A 14468-nucleotide genomic window follows, 5' to 3' on the forward strand; every position below is an offset into this window, starting at 1 on the left:
TAGACTTCATGTTTTTTATAGGATGGCCAGGTGAAAGAGATGGACTGGAAACTTCTGTGTTTAATGTTTTTACATATTAAGAAAATATAGTAATTGAAATCAGGAAGTGCTTCTATAGTTACGCATCTGTTAGGCTAAATTGAACCAAACAGTTAATGTATTTTAGTAATTAAAGCAACATCTAACAAGGGCATTTTTGTTTTTAAACTAATTGGTTAATTCACAGATATTAGAGAAACAGCTACCCTGAATGCAACCCTTTATAGCCCTCATGGAATGCTGAGAGTACAGAAGCCATATTGCTCGCTTTCTAAAAATATGGATTTCCTTGGGGAAATAATACTAACCCTAATGAAAAAGTTTAATAAATAGTGTAGAGCAGAGTCTGTTATTTCTTAATTGGATGGTCCTCAGGGGTACTAGAGAAAAAGCTAAGGAATCATCACAGTATGGTGAAATCAATGGGAAAAAAAAAGCCCTCAGCGGAAGGACAGAAGGCAGAGAGCAGGAATTGGTAATGAGGAGAAGATACCCTAAAGATTTGCTGATTAAAGTCAGTATGATTGATTTTCAATAAAAATAGTTTGGGGGAATAAACTAAATACATTTCTTATTTTTTTTTAATCATAAAGTATCATTTTTGAGGTGGAGTATGGTCCTTCAACGGCCAAGCATTTAAGTTAGGTGTAGATACTCAGTATATTAATATGCAGTTATGTGATTATTCCTTATGGATCATTCTTTTTATACAGGTGAACGAGGTCTTCACTGTGGTTACAGATTATGTATTTTTTTTTTCAACATTTGGTCCTTACGTTTTAGCCTCTACGATACATCAAAAAATAAACAAAAACAGATAAAATCTTGTGGCTTTACTCCATGATCCCAGTTCTTTTGTTGGTCCCTCACACCAGCCCCAGCTCACCTCATTGTAGTTTCTCCATGTGCTGATTAATACCATTTTATCTTTGTGCGTGTGTGCTTAATCTTTTTAAATCCTTTTGAGGTCTGTTTCTACTCTCTTCTATGTGGGCAATGACTCTTAATTACCACAGAGTCATATTTAGCAAATATTCTAATTTACTGATCTTTTAAGATTCATGGGTTCCCTAAAGACATTTATCTCACAACACAGATAATTAAGCAATCTATAAGTCCTAGCGGTGTCAGAATTCAGTGGCGGGGGTGGGGGCGGTGCACAGATAAGGGATTGGAGTGTGGCATATATTTGCAACCAGTTAACTCAAAACTGTAAAAAATGAAAAATGCAAATACCATGATTCCACATCTCTTCAGGGGAACTCATTTAATAATTTCCTCCCCACTCCAAGACAGAATTATTAAATGTAGTTGTGTTTTCAAAGCTCATGCTAGGCTAAAGTTTGGATTTATTTTCTCTCGAAGGACATTCTGTTGGAAAAAAATCTTTTACTGGAGCATAAGAATTTTATTCGTACTTGAGGTTTTTCATTGAGCAATTATCAGTATTTTAATTAGAATCATAATTAATTGACTAAGATCACTATGAAAGCTTTGTAATAAAAGCGCCAAGTCAATTAAGAAAATAAACAAATTATTGATAGAAATGTGATACCATAATAGCCTATTATTTAATAGGACATATTTTTCTAAGATGTGACAGTTTATTTTAAAAATTAAGATAACACCACGTTGTCATTTCCCCTCTTAAAAACATTTTAAATATGAATAGTGGGTAATTTTAGCTATGTAATCATGGTTAGCAGACTCTATGAGAAACAGTAATATTGGACATGGCTGTCAAAAATAAAAGTAAATCATTTTCCTGAAATAATTGTCCTAAGGCTTTTTTTTTTTTTGATTCAAGATAGGTGGATTTCTAATGAAGGAGGAAATTAAAGGGTATATAACTTTTTGAAGAAGAGTTATGCAAAAGAAGTGCTTTAGCCCCAAAACTGCTCTTAATCATTTTTAAGTGTTTGAAAATGTTATCTCTTAAAGCCAGAACTATTTCAAACAAAACCTCATTCACAGTGACATAATGAGGAAATGTTTCATAAGTAATAGCTGTATGTACTCTTTTTACTGTCAGTAAATTGGATATCACCAGTGGTCTTAGCAGAAAACACCAGCAGCCATAAACAGTTCTATCAAATCACTTTTTGAAATTAGAAAGGAATTGGAAAAGGGGTGTCTAATGCACTTATATGGAAATGGGTGACTGATGGATAAGAGTCTCATGTCTTTTTGATTCTAAATATCTTGCAAGCTTTTAAAAACGTGCTATAAAATAGCCCAAAACAGAGGGAAGAAATTCATATTTGGCAGTAGAATAATTCCAGGAAAAATGTTAGCTACACATTTTTGGGGCCCAGCTATCTTTTTATAGGACATTCCAAGATAGTAAGTTTGATTAGAACTACAGAGTATTTATTGACTTAGGCCTAGAGATAGCATCTGTTGGCTTGCATGCCATCATTATATTTTTATTTGTTTATTTTTTAATTTGTTCTGCTACTGGGTATGTGGGGGTGGAGGGAGTAGATCCAACTCTATTTTACCACCAGGATATCAAGGAACTTATTTTCTGATTCATGTTTAAAGAAATCAATGCCCTATGGAAAAAAATTTCTATAGTACCAGGAAATACCTATTAGATAGAGGCACCCAAAATTTCTTGTCTTAAAATTTGAAATAAAGATAAGGAGGGCATTTTTGATGAGCCCTCGGTATTATATATAAGATGAATCACTAAATTCTATACCTGAAAATATAGATGAAACAGTGAAAATATTACACTGTATATTAACTAATTGGAATTTACATAAAAAAGTCAGAAAAAAATTGAACTACAGAAATGTTATTAGGAAGTTCTGACTGGCCATCTGGCTTTACATGTTGGCTATAATCCTGGAGCATTTGCTTGTTTGTTTTTTAAGATATGGCTTTGACAGTATGTATGTGTTGGTATCCTAGTAGTGAATGATATCAGTAGGGTAACAATATTGATTGGCCAATGAAGTCACAGGAGCTACACACTTACACAGGTGCTGTGTACACAATACTGTTTCTTTCTTTAGACCCATGGTTCCCAGTCCGGGGTAGTTTGCCATCAGGAGTTAATTGGCAACTCTGGAGACATTGTTGGTAGTTAGGGCTGGAGGGGGTAAGTGTGCCATGGGAATCCCAATGGTCAAGAGAGCTCCTTACCACAACAACAAAGTGACCTAGCTAAAAGTGTCAGTAGTGCCAAATTTACAAAATCCAGTTCGAGGCAGGGATACCAGGGAAACCATGAGATGATTCAAAGGTAGTTTTTTCAAGGTGAGATCAAAGCAATGGTTTTTTTTGTCAGAGATTTTAATCTGAAGCTTTCAGCTGCTTTTTCTTGAGACACGTTTCTTCTTTTTATGGATAGATCTGGGAAGAAGACCAGAAGGCATGAATATAGTCACAGGGCCTTGGATTTTTTTCTTTGGCTAGTGCAGAGAACAAGCTAAAAGTATGACCCCAGTTTTCTTATAGTTTTCTGGGGATACCTCTAATCGAGACATTTTATGGTTGTTCAGGCGCGTTGGTATCACTTACTGGCTATTGAAATAAAGATAAGGAGATAAAGATACCACTTACTGGCTATTGCCAGCTCCTTTGACCAAGAAACGAGTGATTTTCTTTAAGCTTAGAAGATAAAACTGATGACTACTTGGTGTTTCAGGCAGTGTAATTCTTTGCTTTAACATTATATTACTAGTATCGTGTTTATAAATAGTTGAATTTATTTGTCTTCAGACTGGGCATACCTCTCTTCTACCCCAAAGCCGTAACTTCTCCCTACCATTGGATACATTCATACTTCTTTCATTTTTTTAAATTAAAAATATTTATTGAAAATATTTAGATTCCTTTACACCCATAGTATTCATTTTTAAAAAGATCATTATATTTAATTAGACTATTTAGATAATTTCCATCTCTTAGTCCTCAAAGAAGTATCAAACTTTACACATACCATCTCTGCACATTCAAGGGAACAGAAATAATGTAACATTTTTCAGAAAAAATTGGAATATTTCTTTTATATTCACTTAGGAAAGAGGACTTTGAATCGACTATGAATATTTAGTTTGTTTAAAATTTTCTTTAAGTTGAATGAATGTGAAAATGAATTCTTGCATGGTTTTAAAAGTGACAGTTGTCAAAACAGGAAAATTAGAAAGAAAAATTTTGATCTTCACCCTGGAAGTCTCCTCAAGAACAAATTAAAAATGTGAGAACAGATACTCTTACCTCCGTATGTTTGTATGACATGATTACTCTAAAATTCCGTACAGTTATTCATGCAGTTCCACACAGGTGAGAAAGACTAAGAGAGACCCCTCCATAGTCTATTTCACCCTTAATTAGCTCTGTGAATGATCCAGGAAACAGATGCTACAAACACATTTACTCACTGGGATCCAGTACCTTGGATGGTAAAGCATTTTTGTCCTCAGTAGTGTTGTTACTAACAAAACCATATCAACAGCTTTATTAATTGTTATGAGGATTCTTCAATGTTATTCTTGACAGAAACCAAAATTTCCTAAGTAATATATCTAAACGTCTCCTTTGTATAGAGTAAAATACCACTTCTTACTAAACTCACTTATTTAACCCTTTGAAAAAGAGCTTGTTTCAATTATATCCAATATATCCTCTTAATTATGTGCAATAAAATTATTATGATTCCAGATTTACTTCTTTAAAGATTCTTATTAGTATCCCTGGGGCTGGGGGGGTGTAAATTATTTTGGTGTGTGTCAGACAGGATGAGAAGCTAGCTGGAAACCAGATTTATTGCAATTATATTACAATTATTTTGTAATTTAGCTTCCTGAGAGGTCAATGCTCTGAATTGTGTCTAGGACCAATCAGCCTGTTTTGAGCAGTTTGAGGCTCCGGTTATATGCCCTTGACCATCTGATGAATATTTCTGCCTTTCATTTTCTTTCAGAAGAATTTTACATTTGGCTACCTCCCAGTCATGAAAAGCCAATTAGACATTTTTAAAAATATTAATAATGAAATACCCAGATTCTTCTATTAATTCATGGTGGAATTTGAGCAAGAATAATGCACTTTAAGAGACCTTTGAAGGTTTTCAAGTTGATGATACTGGGATTTTCTTCCCCCCTTTTTTTTTTTTTTCTTTGAGTTTCAGAGTTTCCAAATACTTTGGTTTGTGCAGCTTTGTTAATGGAGAACTATGCGTTTAGCAGAACTTTGTAACCATTTATAGTAAAGTGTACAGATATTTTCATAGTACACTGTGAATATAGTAAGTCAGTATTTCGGTTTGTTTATGGAACATAATGTAGGGCATTCTACATTCAGCAAACATTAAGCGATAATGGCAGCCCATTACAGAGCTAGAAAGCATTCTCCCTGTCTTCCACTTCAGTTTCAATAAAAAGATACTGAGACCCAGAGAAATAAAGTGACTTGCTCAATGCTTCTAGCAGATTCTTAAGCCTAGAATATAAATTCCTTGACTCTTAGTCTGATGTTGCTTCTAATATACCTAGATGAGTTTTTCGTTCAAAATCCCTTTTAAGGAAAATGCAAAATAAATTAAAATTTCTTAATATTTTTGTATAAGAAGTTTCTATAAGTATTTGTGTATTTATTACATAATACTTTTACAAAAGATACTTGAATTAAATATATATGTTTATATGTGTGTGTGTTTTACCATCAACTAATCAGTAAGAAAGCAGTAGACATTGATTGGAAAAGCACTGGATATTGAATGGACAAGAAAAAAATAATAAATAAAAAGAAAATGTGCTTTAAATGATTTCAGTTGTCTTAGCTTGGCTGAAGTCACCATATTTTGGATTTTTAGTGACTCTTCTATGTTATCATTCTTTCCATGCAATTATTTTCAGTTCTTTTGGAAGTGCTACCTATGTAAACAAAGAGAAACAACCTTGTCTGCATTATACACACACACACACACGCACACGCACACACATGCACATACCAAGCCACTTACCACTCTGCTTTCTTCTCTTTTATCCTTTGATGAATGTGTCTGAAAAAATCTAGTCTACATTTGAGATTCTTCCTTGTCTTAAGCGTTTACAGGAATTTTTCTCCCTCTCTGTTTTTATAATGTTGCTTCATCATTGTTAAAATGACTTATTGTGTCTTAATTTATTAATTCACTTGCCAACAAATTATTGAGCCCCTACTATGTATCAGATAAGATTCCAAGTTCTGCGGATACATGTTGAATAAGGCAGCCTTGTCAAATTGACAAGAAGTACTCAAGTTCAAATACAAGCAATTGCAACTGGCATTAAGTCCTTGGGGCGGGGATGGGGGACATGGAGTGAAGATTAGCAAGAAGGATCAGGTGTCCAGGAAAGGTGCACTGTGGAGGCAACATTCCAAGGTCATGTTGAAGAGTTTTGTAGGCTCAAAGAAGAAGAGTTACAAATAACCTTAGGTGGGAACTGTATGGATCTATTTTCAGAATAGAAAATATATAAGTAATGGGGAATATAGAGAATGGTGCTAGATGAACCCATTGGAATAATTACAAGAAAAATTATGGTTTGTAGGCTGATATTTTGTTTTATAAGCGATAGGCACACTTTAAAGAAAGTGGTGATATCTGAGTCACTTTTAATTTTTTTAATTTTTTTTTTTTAAAACATTTTATTTCTTTGACAGAGATCACAAGTAGGCAGAGAGGCAGGCAGAGAAAGAGAGAAGGAAGCAGGCTCCCCGCTGAGCAGAGAGCTTGATGTGGGGCTCCATCCCAGGGCCCTGAGATCATGATCCAAGCTGAAGGCAGAGGCTTAACCCACTGAGCCACCCAGACACCCCCTCTGAGTCACATTTTAAATGAACACTCTGCTATGTGAGGAATATATTCTAGAAATATTAAAGCAGAAATCATAAGACCACGTTAAAGGCTACAGCAAAGGTATTTCTGCCAATGAGAGAAGATTCAGGGCTTGAACTAGAACGGACTAACAGAAAAGAGGCAAAGTATATAGATCAAGAATTTCTTTGAGAATAGAGCAGACAAGTCTTTGTCTAATTGCTTTGTATCTTTCAGAAATGGAGGAATCACCATTATGTCTTAAGTCTTTAAATGGCGTTAAGTCATCAATTCTATTTTAATGTTTTCCAACAAATCTTGACATTAGGATCTAGTTAGTGTTCAGTTGTTATATGTGTGTTTATATTTGGTTTTTGTATATAACAGTATAGTAAAGTAGTTTTTGTGTCTTGGTCAAAAAGAATTTGTGGCAAAATTAGGAAGTTTACATAGAATGTACAAATTCAATCCATAATCTCCTGGGTGTTAAAAATGGACAATTTTTTTATTTTAATTTTTTATTAACATATAATGTATTATTAGCCCCAGGGGTACAGGTCTGTGAATCACCAGGTTTACACACTTCACAGCACTCACCATAGCATATACCCTCCCCAATGTCCATAACCCAACCATCCTCTCCCTACTCCCACCCCCGGCAACCCTCAGTTTGTTTTGTGAGATTAAGACATAAGAGTCTCTTAGGGCTTGTCTCTCTCCCAATCCCATCTTGTTTCATTTTTTCCTTCCCTACTCCCCAAACCCCCCATGTTGTCTCTCAAATTCTTCATATCAGGGATATCATATGATAATTTCCTTTCCCTGACTGACTGACTTTGCTCTAGTTAAAAATGGACTATTTTTAAAAAGCATACTATTTTAATTATAGTTGATCAGACCACTCAGTACTTTTTTTAAGTTTTCATTTAAATTCCTATTAGCATATAATATAATATTAGTTTCAGATGTACAGTATAGTGATTCAACACTCCCATACAGCACCCAGTGCTCATCACAACTGTACTCCTTAATCCCTATTGCCTATTTACCCATCATGTCACACACCTTTCCTCTGGTAACCATCAGTTTGTACTCTATAGTTAAGAGTCTGTTTCTTGGTTTGCTTCCTTCTCTCCTTTCCCCCTGCTTTGCTTATTTGCTTTGTTTCTTAAATTCCACATATGTGTGAAGTCCTATGGTATTTGTCTTTCTCTGACTTATTTTGCTTAACATAATACTCTAGTTCCACCCATGTTGTGGCAAATGGCAAGATTTTATTCTTTTTTATGAATGAATAATATTCCATTGTATATACACACCACATCTTCTTCATCCTTTCATCAGCCAGTGGACACTTGGACTGTTTCCATAATTTGGCTATTGTATATAAAGCTGCTATAAACATTGGAATGCATTTGAATTACTATTTTTGTGTTTTTGGGGTAAATACCTAGTAGTGTGGCTCTTGGATCAGAGGGTAGTTCTATTTTTATTTTTTGAAGAACTTCCATGTTGTTTTCCAGAGTGGCTGTAACAGTTGCATTCCCACCAACAATGCAAAAGTGTTTCCCTTGTCCACATCTTCCCCAACGCCTCATGTTTCTTGTGTTACTGATTTTAGTCATTCTGATGTGATGTGATGTGACAGCTCATTACAGATTTGATTTGTATTTCCCTAATGATCAATTATGTTGAACATCTTTCCTTGTGTCTATTGGCCATCTGAATGTCTTCTTTGGATAAATGTCTATTCGGTGTGTTCTGTCCATTTTTAAACTGGATTATTCATTTTGGGGTATTGAGTTGTATAATTTCTTTATATATTTTAGACGTTAACCCTTTATCAGATATGTCATTTGCAAATATCTTCTTGCGTTTCATAGGTTGCCTTTACTTTTGTTGATTGTGTCCTTTGCTCTGCAAAAGATTTTTATTTTGGTGAAGTCCCAACGGTTTATTTTTGCTTTTATTTCCCTTATCTCAGGAGAAGTGTCTAGAAAGAAGTTGCTACAACTGATGTAGAAGAGGTTACTGCCTGTGCTCTCTTCTAGGATTATTATGGTTTCATGTTTCACATTTAGGTCTTAAATATATTTTGAAATTGTTTTTGTGTATGGTGTTAAGAAAGTGGTCCAGTTTCATTCTTTTGCATATTGCTGTCTGGTTTTCCCAATACCATTTGTTGCAGAGACCATCTTTTCCCTGTTACATGTTCCTTCTTGCTTTGTTGAAAATTAATTGATCATATAGTTGTGGGTTCATTCTTGAGTTTTCTATTCTGTTCTGTTGATCTATGTGCCTACCTTTTTTGTGCCAGTTCCATACTATTTGATTACTACAGCTTTGTGTATAACTTGAGATCTGAAATTGTGATGCCTCCAGCTTTGCTTTTCTTTTTAAAGTTTGCTTTGACTGTCTGGGATCTGTTGTGGTCCCATACAAATTTTAGGATTGTTTGTTTTAGCTCTCTGAAAAAATGCTGTGGGTATTTTGATGGGGATTGCATTAAGTGTGTTGATCGCTTTGAGTGGTACAGACATTTTAACAATTTTTTTTCTTCTGATCCATGATAATGGAATGTTTTTCCATTTCTTTGTGTCATCTTCAATTTCTTATATCAGTGTTATAGTTTTCAGAGTACATGCCTTTCACCTCTTTGGTTAGGTTTATTCCTAGGTATCTTACAGTATTTGGTACAGTTGTAAATGGGATTGATTTCTTAATTTCTCTTTCTGCTGCTTCATTATTGGTGTATAGGAATGCAACAGATTTCTGTATACTGATTTTGTATCCTGTACCTTTACTGAATTTATGTATCAGTTCCAGCAGTTTTTTTTTTGTGGTGTCTTTTGGGTTTTCTATAGAGAATATCAGGTTCCTTGATTGAAATGTTAAATAAAACTTTAATTTCAAAAGAGCGAAATAGATGGTTGCCATAATTAATGAAGTTGTATTGATTTAGAAATCCAGAAGTATGTAAGCTATTCAAAGATAAATTTTGATATTTTGATTAAGCCATGATGATACATTTTTATACCTTTCATTAAACTTCTTACTAGCTTATGAATATCTGAAGAGAAGAGGCCAACAAGGACTTACTCAATTTTATATTTTCAGTGACTAGAACAATGATGGCATAGCCCTAAGTAGACACTTAGTACACATTTTTTAAATTAATCAGATTTATTTATTTTTCAACATAGTATCATTTATGTAAATACTTGATTCACAGTGGTCCATGAGAGAATGTAGGAGAAAAATGGAATTTAATTAACTCTCTTAAAATTTGAATCAGCTGCAAAAAGGATAATTTATAAACCAAAATAATAATTTTCCCCACTCACTAAAAGTGTGAGCCCATCAGATTGCAAGCAAGTAAAAAGATCTTCTAATTAATGAAATGAAAGTATTTATTTCAAGCAAAGACTGAAAGACAGGAATCAGTTACTTGATTTTTTGCAACATATTTTTGTTATTTTGACACATTGTTAATTCATAGGATATCTAAGAAATACATATACATACAAGAAGCTTTATTTCATCCTCCAATCTATTCATCTCTTATTAGACAATGAAAGAAATGTCTCTTCCACATTAGTTTCAGGAAAATCTAGTCATCTCTTAATGACATATGATAAGTGAAATATGACTCCTATAATTATTTTTTTCTAACTTTTGGCTAGTGGGAAAACTAGAGCTGAATTAAAATACAATTTTAACAATTGGGAAAGAAATTAAACCATGGTAATATCACTAAACCATATGACTTCATCACAGTACTCTTCAATTTCTTTTTTTTTTTTTTTCCTAATTTCCTCCCCTTCCTCTTCTTCTTCCCTACCCCCACTTTCCTGTGTGTATGAGTGTGTGTGTTGGGGGAAGTGCATGTTTGTAACAGCTTTTTTGAGAGATACTTTACATACCATAATTTTTACCCATTTGAAATGTACAGTTCATTGTTTTTAGTATACTCACAGAGTTGTGTAACCATCATCACAGCCTAATTTTAGAATTTTCTTCAGCTGTCCCTAAAGTAACCTCTACACACTAGCAGTCCTTCTCCTGAACTCTCCCTCTGTGGCTTCCTGCAACTACGAGTCTACTTCATATCTCTGCAGATTTGTGTATTCTGTACATTTCCAGTAAATGAAATACATAGTATGTGGTCTTTTATGAGTACTTTCACTTAGTATAATAAGTCAGAGTTTATTTATGTTTTAGGATATATCAATACTTCATTCTTTTTTGTTGTTAATAGTATTCCATTGTGTGATATGCTACTTTTGTTTATCCACTCATTAGTTAATGGACATTTGAATTGGTTCTTTCTTTTTTTGAGGGTTGAGAGGAGGGTCAGAGGGAGAGGCAAAGAGGGAAGCCTAAGCAGGCTACAAGCCCAGCACAGAGTCTGACTCAAGGCTCAGTCTCACAACCCTGAGATCATGTCCTGAGCCAAAATCAAGAGTCTGATACTTAACTGACTGAGCCACTCAGGTCCCCTGAATAGGTTCATTTTGAAGCTAGTATGGATAATACTTCTGCGAACATTTGTATGCGAGTTTTGTATAAGCACATATTTTCATTGTTCTTGACATACTTCCACTATTGAAGAGTGTAATTCTGGGTCATATGGTAACTCATTGTTTAGTCTTTTGAAGAACTATGAAATACTTTCCAAAGTGGTTGCAGCTATTTACCTTTTCACTAGCAGTATAAGAGGAACCAGATTTCTTCACATCTTTGTCAATGCTTCTTCCTGTCTTTTTTACTGAAGCCATTTTAATGTGTGAGAAGTGGCATATCACTGTGGCTTTGATTTGCATTCCTTCACTTACTAATGATGTTGAGCATGTTTTCATGTGCTTATTGGCCATTTGAATATCTTTAGAGAAATTTCTGTTAAAATCCTTTGCCCATTTTTTTAACTAGACTCTGTCTTTTCACTGCTAAATTTTAAGTGTCTATTTATATATGCAAAATACAAGTTCCTTGTCATATATGAAATTTGCAAATCATTTCTTGCAGGTGTAATCTTTTACTTTCTGAGTGGTATCCTTTGATGAACAAAAGATTTTAAGTTCAATGAAATAAAATATATCTATTTTTCTTTTGTCTTAATGTCCTTTATTGTTAATCTAAGAAACTATTGCTTAACCCAATACCATAAAGATATACCACTGTGTTTTTGCCTAAAATATTATAATTTGGGGGCACTGGGTGGCTCAGTCAGTTAATCATCTGCCTTTGGCTCAGGTCATAATCCCAGGGTCCTGGGATCAAGTCCTGCATTAGTGGGGAGTCTGCTTCTCCGTCTTCCTCTGCCGCTCCCCCTTCTTGTGCTCCCTTGCTCTCTGTCAAATAAAAAGTAAAAATCTTTAAAAAAAATTATAATTTTTTCTTATGTTTAGTTCTGTGGTTTCTTTTGAGTTACCTTTGTATATGATGTGAAGTAGGGTATCCAAATTCATTCTTTTGCATGTGGGTAATCACTTGTCCATGCAACATTGTTTGAAAAGACTATTCACATTCAATGGTTTTAGCACCCTTATAAAATATTAGTTGACCACAATGTATAGATTTATTTCTGGACTCTCTATTATATTAATTTATATCTTTATGCCATTATCACAGTCTTGATTACTGTAGCTTTGTGATAAGTTTTGTGACTTCAAATCAGGATGTGTGAGTACCTGATCTTTATTCTTCTTCAAGATTATTTTGAATATTCAGAGTCCCTTTAATTTCAGATGAATTTTAAGGTCAGCCCATAAATTAACACATGGTCTATCCCTAGAGAATGTTTCATATGAATTTTAAGGTCAACCAGTAACTTAGCATATGGTCTATTCCTAGAGAGTGTTTCATATGAATTTTAAGGTCGACCAATAACTTCGCATATGGTCTATCCCTAGAGAGTGTTCTGTGTGCATCTCCTAATATATATTCTGCTAATGATTTGTCTGTTAGATCTTTTTGCTTTATAATGTTCAAGGCTTCTTTTTCCTTACTGATCTTTCACCTAGTTGTTCTATCTACTAATAAAATTGGGGTCAGGAAGTCTAATCATTACTGCTACACTGTCCATTTTTCCCTTCAGTTCTTTTGATTTTTCTTTATGTATTTTGGAACTCTGTTATCAAGTACATATTTGTTTACAATTGGTGTATTTTCAGATGGAAGTAGTACACAAAAACGGTACCAACAGATTTCCATTTCTTCTCTCTCCTTTGCATTTTTATTGTCATACAAGTTATGTTTTTATACATTTTAAGCCTAACTACACAATTTTATAACTATTGTTTATGAAGTCATCTTCTTTTCTTTTAAAGATTTGTTTATTTTAGAGAAGGAGAGAAAGCTAGTGAGAGGAGGGTTAGAGGGCAAGAAACTCAGGCAGACTCCTTGGTGAGCTGGGAGCCTGATGCAGGGCTGGATCGCAGAACATTGAAGTCATGACCTAAGCTGAAAGCAAGAGTCAGCTGCTCAACCAACTGAGCCACCCAGACATCCCTGTGTAGCTATCTTCTTAAATATATAGGGGGAAAAAGGAGTTACAGTGTATTTGCTGCCTTTCATAATTTCCATGCAGCTAAGTTTACTGGGTCATTTTGTTTCTTCATGTGGATTCAGGTTATAGGCTAGTGTCCTTTAATTTTAGCCTGAAGGACTCCCTTTAGTATTTAGTATTAGTAAATACTCTAGTATTTAGTATTTCTTGGAGTACAGGTCTGGTAGTAACAAATGCTCTGAGTTTTTTTTGTTTGTTTGTTTTGTTTTTGTTTTTTTTATTTTAAATCTAGACATGCTTAATTTTCTCTGTGAGTTTTGGAAGAGTGTTTTTGGCTCCATATAGAGTTACTTGTTGATGGTGTTTTTCCTTCAATACTTTGAAAATGCCATCCTCACATCTGACATCTATAGTTTTTTTCTTTTTTCTTTTTTTTTTAAGATTTTATTTATTTATTTGACAGAGATCACAAGTAGGCAGAGAGGCAGGCAGAGAGACAGGCAGAGAGGCCAAGCAGAGAGTCCAACGCAGGGCTCAATCCTAGGACCCCGGGATCGTGACCTAAGCTGAAGGCAGAGGCCTTGACCTGCTGAGCCACCCAGGTGCCCCTGACATCTACGATTTCTTAAGAAAAATTAGCTATTACTTTTATCAAGGATCCATTCTGTGTGATACGTTGTTTTTCTCATTGCCAAAATTTTTACTGTGATTTTTGACAATTTGTGATTAGGTAAGCATATTTTTTAATTTATTTGATTTGAAATTTGTTGAGTTTCTTCAATATGTATGTACATTACTATTTTTCGTTAAATTAAGAAGTTTTTACTTACCATTTTTTCCTCTTCCTATATCTCTTCTCTGTCTTTAAACTTTTACATTCATTTTATATTCTACATTCAGTTTTACTGAAATAGGAAGGAATATAAGGAATTCCCCAGTGTAATATAACTAAGTATAATGGTCTATTCCCATTTTAATTAGATGTTCTGTGTAAAATTACAAGATAATTTTCATCGTGAAAAAAAATAGACAACTGTCTTGATCAACCTTTCTTCCTTTCTTCCTTCATTCCTTCCACTCATCCCCCCATCCATCTATTTATTTTGGATT

General features: G+C 34.2%; 1 protein-coding gene across 3 annotated transcripts in view; it reads left to right on the forward strand.

The window, feature by feature from the left end:
- The window catches only part of DPP10 (dipeptidyl peptidase like 10), a 1333785-nt gene that overhangs the window by 1008192 nt on the left and 311125 nt on the right, over positions 1 to 14468 (forward strand). The gene's annotated exons all lie outside the window — the stretch shown is intronic.

This window comes from Lontra canadensis, unplaced genomic scaffold (genome assembly GCF_010015895.1).
Source record: "Lontra canadensis isolate GAN:19392208 unplaced genomic scaffold, GSC_riverotter_1.0 scaffold11, whole genome shotgun sequence".
Taxonomy (NCBI): domain Eukaryota; kingdom Metazoa; phylum Chordata; class Mammalia; order Carnivora; family Mustelidae; genus Lontra; species Lontra canadensis.